Consider the following 12,242-nt stretch of genomic DNA (forward strand, 5'->3'; position numbering starts at 1 on the left):
TACACCAGTTGATTTGCATTATGATATTTGCATTTGCTTTTTTTCATAGCAAAAGTGATACAAAACTAGAAAAGAGGAAGCCCAGGTTCAGTTTCTAGCTCTTCCATCAGAGCTCTTTCATCACTTTGACCAGGGTCTGAATTCATTGTTTTGTGTCTTCATTTTATCTCAGAGTTCCCAGAGTAAAAAAGACGACTTTACTGTACTCTGAATTTTATGTGTAAAAAGCATTATGAGAGAGCCAGGTATTAACACTTCCTTTGTTTTCAGCTGAATGTGTGTTATTTTAAGCCTTTGTATTTGAGGTAGTACTGAAAATAGAAATTGTTGTTGCTTCTGTTACTAAAGTTGCCAGTTACTAAAGTGCCTCACATGTACAAGGTACTGTTCAGGATATCACTGCATGTTAATCTGGGATCTGAAATTAAAAATAAAAATAGTAGGAAAGTAATTTACTTGTCTCCTTATTTGGGTACTCATTTGGGGGTCCCTTGTGTCTAAATTGACTTCTGTAACTCGATGTTTAAGGTACTTTGTACTGAGAGATGGACAGCATCACCCTCATTCTTACTGTCAAAAAAAAAAAAAGTGCTTTGGAAAAATCCCAAGATGTGCTTTTTCCTCTCTCCTTTCTTAAGCACTCAGAGCATTACAATTGTTATTTCCTTTAAAGGTTAGCAGTGTTGAAATTGGCTATTTAAGTCAAGTGTTATCTACTCTAAATAATATATGTCTCAAGCTTTTCTGACAATGTAATTATGCTCCTTCCCTGATTGATACAGGCTGGGCAAAGCTGCTGTTGGCATAGCTGTGTCCACATAGTGGGTTTTGTTGCCTTAGTTGACTTAGGGTGTAATGGTGTCCTCACACCCACACTGGGCAGATATGGTATCGGTCTGTTGGAAAAATACTGGGCTGCACATGTGGCTCAAGTTCTAAGCAATAAATATTCCAAGAGCTGTAAGCCATGGTATTAATTTTGGATCTCAGAAATGAAAGTAAATCTTGCAGCTGAGCTCATGATTTTAAAGCTATTGAGGTGATCACACAAATTAAAGGAAGTCGAGAGAGAGCAAGCAGAGCCAGGGAATTTTAATAACATGTGGAGGTTGAGTTGTGTTTATTCAAATAACCACAGATTAGCACCATCCTATTCTTATGCCAGCTCAGTCACATGTCTCTTAAAACTGGACATCAGTTTTACATTTGAAACATTAGTGGCCTTTCTTGCTCCTCTGAAAATGTGGAGAAGTGAGGAATGGAAAGTACATCAGTATAATACTGCATCATTTTCCATAATTTCTTGGTTTTATGCCTTCTTTAGAACTAGAAGGGTATAATTTTTTAAGGGATTTCTGCCATTTCACTGCCAGTTCTAACAGTGAACTTGTCATCAGTGGTCTGCCTGCAGCAGCCCCTCCCATTCTAGACCTGCTTCCAAAATGGAAGGCAGCCCCAAGTGTGTGACCTCTGTGTGTTTATAGCAAAGGCAATGGAGAGGTGTGTTGAGGCATTGCAAAAATTCTATCGTCAAACTGAGTATGCTGCTTTTACAAGTGACATTTCTTCGTTTAGAGCAGACCAAGGACTTAATTTTAAAGGCAAGCAAGGTCATTGCCCGTTTAATGTTCATTTTATGTTGTTATTTTAAATTTCTATGCATTTCAGACTTTCTGAGAGTCTTGCATTAGATATTTTTATTTATAGCCTTGGTGAAGTCCTAGGAAGTGTCACTGGCTGTGGGTTAAAATATTTTAAAATATTTCATTCAGCCACTACTCCAACTCTGCTAATTTTTAGCAGCTTCTGCTAATAGGAGCAAAGTTTGGAATTGCAGGAGAGTGATGGAGTCAAGATGGAGTTGCACTGACCCTTCACACTCGGTGCATATGTAATTTCCAGCTCTGGTACTCTGCAGAGAGGCACTTCTTTTCCCTTGTAGCAAAGGAAATGACCAACAAACTTTCCAATTGTAGAGGCAGGAGCCATCAGCATTTCTGGTATAAATACAGAAACCTGGTAGGCAGAATGGTAAAAAATGGTTAGGATTCCTCAAATATTTTTAAATTCCATCAATGCCCATTATGTGTTTTATGGATAGCTTTATTGAATGAGAATCACTGTTCATTTTTAGGAGGAGACATAATTGTGTTACTGGTTTTAAAATCCTGGTGCGGTCATTCCAATATCATCACTCTTTGTTCTAATTAGAGAATTTCTGTGCAATGAATCTGTGGAAACCTAAACACAATGACTTGCCCTAAGATAAGAGTATCATGCTTAGTGAATAAGCTGGTTTTGTTTGTTTATTTTATTTTTTTAAATTTATTTTTAAGCTTTGTTGATACGTATATTTATTTCCTGCTGGCTAGAAACCAGTCAGTACCACTTCCACCTTGTTTATGGGCTGCATATGTGTATCCAATCCATGTCTATGAACCAATTGCAGTGTGTTGGGGAGGGGATGTTTTGCAAAATGCTGAAATTGGAACACTGAAGCTAGACCATACAGCCTGATATGTTGCACAATGATTAAGAATAGGAAGGGATAGAAGAACTTTAGGGAGGGAATTGTTTAGCTTTTGTCAGTTCTAGGCAGGTCTCTGTCAGGCAGAGTATTTCACAGTGCCCACTTAGAAGGTGAGCTGCACAAGCAGATCTCTGCTTTGAAAGAAAAAGACAAAAGCAAGACCCAAGCAGAGATATTTTACTTAGTACTGTTAGAGCCACCTGCTGTAGAAGCAAGGACAATCCAGAGGATAATTAGACCTGCAAAATGTCTTGCTTTGCTTATGTCCTATGGCTATAGGGGAAGGACAGCCGGATTTTGTGTCCTGTATCTTTCTGTTCACTACAGAAGAAAATTCATGTCTGTGTCTCATCATTATGTTTATTTTACTTTGAGGTAACAAGCTCAGGAGCTGACTGCAGCTGTGCTTGTACAGTGCCTGGAGCAATCTTGGCGTTTAGGTAATCTTCTAATGAAGTCTTAGTCAACTTGGCCCCAAAAAAAAGGTTTTGATTTCTCTTCTTTACCTCCTCCAAATGAGTATCAAGGGTTTCAATTAGTTTTTCTTCCCATGGGCTTAACAGATTGGAAATCTTGGACATTTCAGCTCTTCTGGTCTTTTCTCTGACTTGTGGTGAGGAAGAAGGGTCCATGCCATGGCAGCATGAAGAGTATGCACATATTTATCTTGCTGTTTGTTATATTGTTTTGGCATCTCATTGGAGTGAATGTCACTATTCAGAGGGCTTGTTTATTTGCCATTTAGAGATGCCTCAGTGGTAAGGTGAGCCATTTTGGTTTCTCTATTCCCTGAACGTTATTTTAAGAAGGAAAAAAAAAGGCATCAGGATAAAAAAAAGTCTAAGAAATGAAAGAAGATGAGGGAGGAGGTTGGAATAAAAATCTCAGTGGGACTGGAATATTTAAACCAGCATATGGGGGAGGAAAGAATAGTGAGTACAAATAGCAAGATTATAAAAACAGAAAGAAGATTAAAATTACAATGAAAGAAAATTAGAAGGAAAAAAGCAAGGGGCTAGACCTAGAAGTACCTTCTGGAGATTGGAAGACCAGAATCTGAGGAAAGGGAATAGACTTCATAAAATACATATTTTTCTCAAATTCAAACAACCTATGGGCAAAATTATCTCAAAGACACTCAAGCTGAAAAGCTCAGTATTTCCTATATATAGGGCAGATACCTTTTCTCTATCAGACTTTCTGTAAAGGGGAAGGGTTTTACATATTTTAGACAAATGTCTTTGATATGTTCAAAACAGTTTTAAGGGGAATTTTTTAATGAAATACTTTTTTTGTACTTTGGGCACTTTCATGATTTCTTTTTTAAACTAAAAAAGGAAGAGAAGAATTTAATACTACTGAGCTCTTAAGCCAACATCAACTTCATGTAGTAATCCTTGAAAAATCTTGTCTTAAAACGTATTGCAGTGCATAATACATGCAACATTCGTGAGACAGAAGGAATGGAAGTGGATGAAGTCAGTTTGTTTCAGAGCATGAAGGAGCAGAGTCTCCCCGGGGCAATCCAGCAGTTCTGTTGCAGGTAAATGCTTTAGGGTGGAATGCCACACCACCACACAAACTTAAGACTATTTTTTGGCAACAGAGGAGATCTTTTGAAGGGACACATGAGTGTTATTAAAGAGGGTTTATTTCAGCTTTCCTGTTGCTTTACCTTTGGCTGCAAAGGAGAACCAAGAAGCAGTGCAGTGTAATTATGGTGGTTCACTGTGGTGCAGCAATTTGAAACCTCCACAAGCTGAATGTTTCTCAAGTCAACAAATGTTGGACTTGGAGTGGGGAAAAATGACATTAAAAGATCTCCGTTAGCACAGAGTTTGTGGTAAAAACACGTGAGGGTATTCAGGAGGGTATTCAGCACATGCTGAACTTGAAGCATGTAACTAATCAGAAGTGTCACTGAAGTGTCATTAATTCTAATTACATGCCTTAATCATTGGCTAAGTCTCAAGCAGAAAGGGCAACAGACACAACAAACAAGTTCTAGTAGGAACAGAGCAGCTCTTTTGTTCCACTGTAGTGTGAGCAAACTCTTTAAATCCTTTCTCTGCACTTTAGATAGCATAAAGCCCTTCCATATGAGACACACACATGTGGTAAATTGACTGCAATTTTTTTTTGTTTGTTTGTTTAAAAGACTCCAGTTTTCTAAATGTGGTGTATGCATAGAAAGAAGACTGAATATCAAATCTCTACTCACGTTTGTGACTGCAGTTGATGATATTAGAAGCAGTCTGGATCAATACCTGGATTGGTATGCTGCTAGACTGTTCCAAAAGAAACAAAACATGCACTGTGAGAAATCATATCATATTAATAAAGAAAATCAAAACAAAAGTCATGGTCTCAGGGGTGGAAGAGACCTGCTCGAGATGCTGTACTACAAATACATGGCACATAGCAATAGTATATAGATTTCTGACTTCTTGATTTGCCTACCTTCTTTACAGTTAATTTGGGGGAACCTCTCTCTACTTCATACAAAATTTCAAAGTGATAGAGGTCTCATCTTGTGCTGCCCACAAGCAATGTTCCTAAGTTAGTAAGGAGAAAGGATGCTAAAGGAGTGGAATTCAAGTGACTAATATTTGCTTCTGTCTTGATGGTCAGGGTGCTGTGCTTGCATGTATGGAAGAGGAAGCAAGGGAGAAGTCCTTATGGAGACTGCCAAAATGGATGTTCTTAAATAAAATCTTGTTGGTAGAAGAAAATACTCTGTAAGATATTGCAAGGAGCATGAAGAGGGGAAAAGTTGCAGTGGTTCTGAAAAGTTTAGGAAGTGAATTCTTATACAGAAACTGTGTGATGTGTTTTGCATGTACTCTTTGGAATTCCAGTTAGCTTTTGCCTTACCAGAAGGGCTAGTGTATTTCAAACCATTAAACATTTTTGTATTAAAAATATGTGGCAGTCAGCTGATAATACTTTTATTTCCAGTATTTTCAAGTGCATGCTTCTTGCACTAATAAAGCATCAATATTTCATTTAGACATACAGTAGAACAGTGTGTTCTTTATCTCCAAAGAGCCTATAGTCATAGTGCAAGGTAAAAAATGTATTTTAACAAAAACAATGAGCAGAAAATACTTGAAAAAGCAATGATGGTATAAATGCTTGTAATGGCAGCAAGGATATCTGTGAAAAAAAAGATGCTGGTGAGACTACAGGGTTGGCTGCAGTTGGAACTGTGTCATATGCAATAATCTTGAAGATCTTGTCATTTAATTATTATGCTTTGTTTGGTGACAGTGTGGTAGGGGGTAAAATGTGGGTTTTTATACTCAATTATACTATTTGTTCATAAAATCTGCAGTAAAATAGATGTGTGTATATATATATATATATATATATATATATATATGGGGTTTTTGTCTGTATATGCACATGTACATATATGTTTTTACATAAATATATATTTTTTACAAATGAAGGGGAGATACCTGTGCTGTGTTTGGCCATAGTTGTTGGTTTTGCTTGGTCTTGACTTAGGTTTCCAAGTGCCATCTTTAATTTTCTTAGGACTTCTCACACTCTTTGTAAGAGAAAATACATGCAAACATTCTTCTTCTGCATTATTTTCCTTTGAGAAGTGTGTAATGTTTTAGAAATCAAGGTAATTAGATTGATTATTCAATCTTTTAATTTTAAGGCATTTCTCAGCTATTTTAAGTAGTTCCTATAACTAAACAAGATACACATAGCTGTTATGTGTAACAGGGAAAGATAACCTTTTTAGAATACGCTCCTTGGTGTGAGTTAAGAGTAGGTGAGCACAGAAGAGAATGTGAACCTGCTGCTCCTGCTGGTGCAGTGGACAAATGTGGAGGTATTCCCAGCCTGGTATGTGGTTAACTCTCATTTCCCTTGATGGCTAAAATGGATTGGTTGAGAGCAGAGAATGGGCTGCCATCAGGAGCATTCTTCTCATGAATTGTTAAAAGGTGGAGCGCGATGTGATACGGTGGAAGCTGCAGTCTTTGTATCAGGAGTGCTACTTTTAGAAAGGCTGACTCAACAAACTCGTAATTCGCAAGCGATCAAAGGATACGTGTTTTTAACCTTGGTATGGTTTTCTTTTTTTTCTTCCCCTCCTTTGCAGCTGTCCTCCAGACTGTAGTGTTGTGTCTTGCAGGCTTTTTAGTTCCTTCACTGCATCCAAAACTTGAACTACACAGTTCAACGCAATCAGGGCAAATGAGTGGCTGTTAGAGTCTACTGATACATCAGATCTGTCTAAAACTTCCCTGGGTTCTTTTGTCACTCTTGTAGTTTGCAGATTGTCCAGATCTGTAGTTGTTCTTGTATAAGAAGAACAGATAGCAGATACTCCAGTCAAAAGGAGATCACAAATCCCTGTAAGCAGCGTTTCATTTAGTTAGGGGTGATCCGGCTGCCAGACAGATGGGCTCAGCAAATGATACCTTTGCAATGAAGAAAAGGTTGTCTTGGATGGATTCAATTTTTATTTATTTAGAGAGCTTTGGGGTTTGGCTCACAGCCAAGGATGATTCCTGTTTCTTGTTTTGACTTATACCTGGTTACTTTCCAGGCTGCATCCTCTGTTGCACTGTAATTCAGCAGTGTGTGCCAGGCAGCATCAAGAGCATTATTGATGCTGTCTGGTTGGTGACCCTCTAGAGACTGAGTCACATGTAGTTTTCAGCTCTGGATCTGATTTTACCCCCCACCCCCCAATATAATGATTGTGAATAATGTATAAAGGTATTTTGTGGTTTGTAGCGGAATTCAAGCCTCCAAATCCAAAGCTTCAGAAAATCTGCATCTTGTGCAATCTCACAGAAAGCAGTGCACAGCAAATCATATTTTACAGTATGTAAGTGTTGAAATGCAAAAGACAGGATAGCTAATTTGAGGCAGGCACACCTGCAGTGGAGTGGACACCAAGGTAACATTTGGGAGGTAAGTTATTTCAGAATTCTGATGAAGTTGTTGATAATTTTTCTTGGAGAATTTTGTAAACATTTAAAAAATATTGAATATAAATTTTAGAAGTAATCAACTTTAATCTCATTTTGCACACTGAACACATATTCTGTTGAGATATCAAGAATTCCTAGTGCATGTAGTTTTTGTTTATTGAATTGTGTTTGTGAACAAGAAAAAGAAATAGATACTTTGACTAAAACCATGTTGATCTAACATTGTCCATAGTAAAGTAAAAATATGAAGCAGTAAGAAACTACAGTAACAAAGGATAGTTTTTAAAAAGAGTTCAGTACTCTGGAAGTTTTTTAAAATTGTTAGAATTGGTGCAGAAATCAGTTTTGAAATAAAACTTTTGTCCTAGTGCTCTAGAAGTTGATATTTTGTAACTTCTATTATGATTAAACTTTTAATAGCTCCAATTAGCTTCTGTAATCCCTTTAAATAGGGAATAAAAACCCTAGAACTTTTCATGTTATTGAATGTGGTTTTTGCTTTTAAAAAATGGACTACAATTAGTGTGCAATTAGTGGCTAGTGGTTATAATTAGTGGCTAAACTATTGTAGTAGTATTTTAGGATGCTTATTTTTACCTTGCAATTTCTGAAATGCTTTTGTCTACACTAAAATTGTAATTTGACATAAAAGACATCATTGCTTTGGTTTCAGAAAATGGCAAAAATCAGGGTACGACCACTGTCTTCATTATCCTAAGAGGAAAAAAATGTTGAAAATTAATCTGAGTAAGAGCACACTGTGAATCACAAAGACAGTTGGCCTTTTTTTAGTGTTTTTGTCTCTAATATAAATATATAATTTTTGATTTTATGCAGATTGCTGGGTTTAACCTGAACTGGCCTTGCATTACATTGAAAAGAAGTCAAGTCAAGGAAAGACCATGGTGATAAGCTCCTCTTGCACTATCCCATTAACTGCTAATGTATAAAATATTCTTTGATCAGCCTTTATTATATCCAGTTGTCATGGAAATGCAAGGAGTACCATGGCGATAAAATGTGTAAAGGGAGAGCAGTACATGTGCCATAGCTGGATGGTGTTTTATATTATTCAGTGAACATTAGTGGAAGTGTCTGTGTTTGTATCTTTTATTTAACAATGGCAAATCAAGATGGTATTGAAGGGAAATTGCCCAGATAGAAACTTAGGTTGTTCTTGTCATGAGAAATACTCTTCTCTACAACATATGAATGTAGTAGTGGAGCCTATCCCACTAGTGGAATTCCAGAAAAATTGGAATAACCTTGCATGTTCTAGCTTCCTTTGCATTACACAGTGTCTTCTGGTGCTCTGGTTTGTGTTTGTGTATTCCAAGGATATAGATGCATGTTCTGGAGAGAACATGTGTTATGAGACTGATAAGGGGTTTTGTCTTGAAACAAAACCATGGCACTGCTTTAAGCTGATTTCTTATAAGTTTATCTTCATTAGCTCTATTACTAAGCCTCCAGTTTTTTTCTCCCCTCTTTTTCATCCCACTCTGTCCTTGCTGTTTGCTTCCCACTGATTTTTAGAGGAAATTTTAATTACCCCAGTGAAACAAAGCAGACAGAGATGACCTGATGTCTTGGTCTTTTCCTAAAGTAATTGCTGGCAAACATACTGAAATTCATTAATTAGTTCTGCTTGAGACCAGACCGAACAGATCGGTGTTCTCTTGTAGCAGCAGAATCTAATCTACATTTCCATGTACAGCTATACCTCTAGTCATAAACTTGTGGAATAAGCCAAGGTAAATCCTCCCAGCCATGGGTTTTTTCAATATCTAAAATCGGCTCTCGTAAAAGCTCAGGACCTAGAGTCCAACACTGTTGTTGCAGATTAAGGGGAATCTGACAAAATTGCTTGGGCTGCTGCCATGTGGATCTGCTGGTAGAATGCAGTACGATAATATGTTGAATTTGGCTCATTACTCTGAAGAAATGCTGCCACAGACACTGTGGGACACAGATTTCGGGACTGGAATGGTTCTATGTAGGGATGATCTTGTGCTCACTGCTCTAGACAGAGCTGTTATTAGTGCTGTATGCCCAAGATGGTTTGTGGTTTGTTTAGCCTTGTAAAGCATCCATTTTATACTCCTACATAGAGAGAGAAATAGGTCAGACTTAGAGTTTTAAATTGCTCCACTAGAGTTTCATCTTTTTTGTTGTAACTTTTACGCTGCAGGTTTGGAGATTCATCCTCTGGTTCATTCAGTGTGCACTTTGAAATTTTGCTTTCATATAAGATCAGACCTAAAGAACCATTTATAATAGTGGACTAACTGGGACTGACTAACAGAGGGATTTGTTGCTGGATTAAAATTTTGAGTGCTACATATATTAGTCTTCTCCCAAGTGTAAATTGTTACACTTAACTTCAGAGTTTACTCCCAGGTAGGTCAATAGCAGGATGCCAGTGCTTTTGAGGACTAAATTATAGAGAACTGATAGTCTATAAATCTCATGCAGATTTACCACAGTGTCAAAAACTGTGTTAACACTGGACGTGAGCGTGAGATCTTTAAACTTTGAGGTTGGCTTAGTATATTTTATCGCTTCTAGAATGACGTAAGTCAATGAGCATACCTCACTCTTGTCTTTATTAGAGGAATTAGTCTAAGCTGTGGTGACTTCTGCAGTCCAGATGAGTGATAGTGGTAGATCTGACCTTCAGGGAGCGTGGTTTTTTTGAGTAGCAAAACAATCATCTTTTAAATAGCACATTCCAATATGTTCTTCCTTGGGAGACTTTCCCTCCAATTGGATATGTGTGATTGCCTTGCCATGCATCTGATAGCAGCTGCTTGTAGTGCAGGACAGTACTCCTAAACTTGTTCACCTGTGGTCCCATGCTGACTTGCTTTTGTGCACAAAATGGCCCCACACAGCACTGCTGGGACTATTTCAGGTGCTTATATTGTGTGTTTGTGATGTTGAATTCAGTCCTCTGTGTGCATGCATTGGGCTTCTGACAACAGGTCACTCACAGCTGGCATCTTTTATTAGCCATGAAACATTTATCTTCAGTGATGTTTAAATAGTTCATAAAGTTAGAAGCAAATTTGAATAAAACCAAAACCAACTTTTCTCGCCACAGATTAAATAAAGCAGTTCTCCATCCCCTCATTCTCAGGCATACCTAACAGTGCTTCTGTCAGTGCAGCAGACAAATATCCAAGCTATGATGAAACTCATTCCTTTATTTAAGTGAAAACAAAGCAAGAAAGATAAGCTGAATGCTGTATGTGCTCTTCTGAAGGCAGAGGTTGATGTTCTGCTTGCTTTTCAGATGCTCTCCTTTGCAAAACTGTAGTATAAGCTGAGGCTTTGGCCTACAACAGAAAGATTGCTGCTGCTGAAAAATGTTTCATTAGGGCTGGGCTGTATTTTATTTTCCTACTAAAAAGACAAAAAAAGATACCCAAGTAGGGATGAACACAACTATGAACTGCTTGAAAGAGCAAAAAGTCTTTTTGTCTTTTGCCTTTGTGACTCTAATTTTTCATACTAATAGTTTTGGAAGAGTATATTGCAATATTTGTGATAGATGACTAAAAACACTGAAGAAATTCACTGCCACCTGTGCAAGTCACCTAGAAGCATACAAGAAAGCTCATCTCTTATGAAGTACTCCTGGGAAATACTTGTTCTTCTCACCAGTTTCAGCAGAGATCCATGGATAAGGCTGTAGAAATAAACACAGCTGTGGAATGTGGCATACTAAACAACATGCTGAAACCTCTTGGCAGAGAGTTGTTTGCCAGGGAGCCCAAATGCAGTGCTTAGTCCATGGAAAAGTGGCATTTCAAGTTTTGGTACCTTTGAATTTTTCAGAGGCAAATATTTATGCCCAAACCTGCTCAATCTAGCCTTATATTTACACATAAGGGGGCAGTGTGGTACTGTTAGCCAAGTGCCATGGAGGTGCACATTAGATTTCACTGTTATATATTGCATCATGTTTTAAGAAATGGCTTTAGAACTCGGAGCACAACTAGAGCTTTGTCACTGCCTGAGAGTGCTGCTGTGTCTGTACTGGGGAGAACCAGGTTGGACAGCTTCCTCTGTTCTTTGTAAACATTTTGTTTTTAGAGAGTTGCTATTTTGGCGCTCTTTCGTAGTCCCTTGTTTGTAGGCATGTGAAGGAGGAGGATACAGTTTTCCTAATGCTGGGATGGGGAACTTCAAATTAGAGCATTTTTACCTCTCCCGTGCAACATTCACTTATTGGAAAGGAAGGTAATGTTTCCACTGAGTCTTTCCTGTGCACACCATACATGGGCTTCTGGGCCACTGCTGCCCAGTTTTGGGAATATGATAATTTCTCCACTGTTTTCATGGAATATGTCCTTTCTTGATTATTTTGTACCAGCACAGTCTTGTACCTGCCAATAGAAAAGTGATGATAAGTGGCTGTAAGTCAATGCATACATGGAATCTTGGGTCATCTTCCTACATGTAAATATTCAGGGTTAGCAGACCAGGATATGATGGCATTTAGGATCTCTAGTACTTTTAACATGGTGTTTTGAGTGCCTTACTACAGGATGTTTATGGCATTATTTCTCACCTGTCTGGCTTTTAGTGTCATACTGCACCTGACACATGCTGTTATCCAAAAACGTGTTATCTGTGTTGTCCCTTTATAGTTTCTGCATGAATTTCTACTTTATCTAAAGCTTCCCCTTCATATATTGGTTACAGCTCTCCTCTGCCATTTGTCCTTATAGTAAATATCATGAAGT

At 37.9% G+C, this 12,242-nt stretch overlaps 1 protein-coding gene across 1 annotated transcript in view; it reads left to right on the forward strand.

Annotated features, from left to right (window-relative positions):
* ARHGAP10 (Rho GTPase activating protein 10) overlaps positions 1-12,242 on the forward strand; it is a 137,692-nt gene that overhangs the window by 89,667 nt on the left and 35,783 nt on the right. The window lies entirely within an intron of this gene.

Source organism: Anomalospiza imberbis, chromosome 4, assembly GCF_031753505.1.
Source record: "Anomalospiza imberbis isolate Cuckoo-Finch-1a 21T00152 chromosome 4, ASM3175350v1, whole genome shotgun sequence".
Classification (NCBI taxonomy): domain Eukaryota; kingdom Metazoa; phylum Chordata; class Aves; order Passeriformes; family Viduidae; genus Anomalospiza; species Anomalospiza imberbis.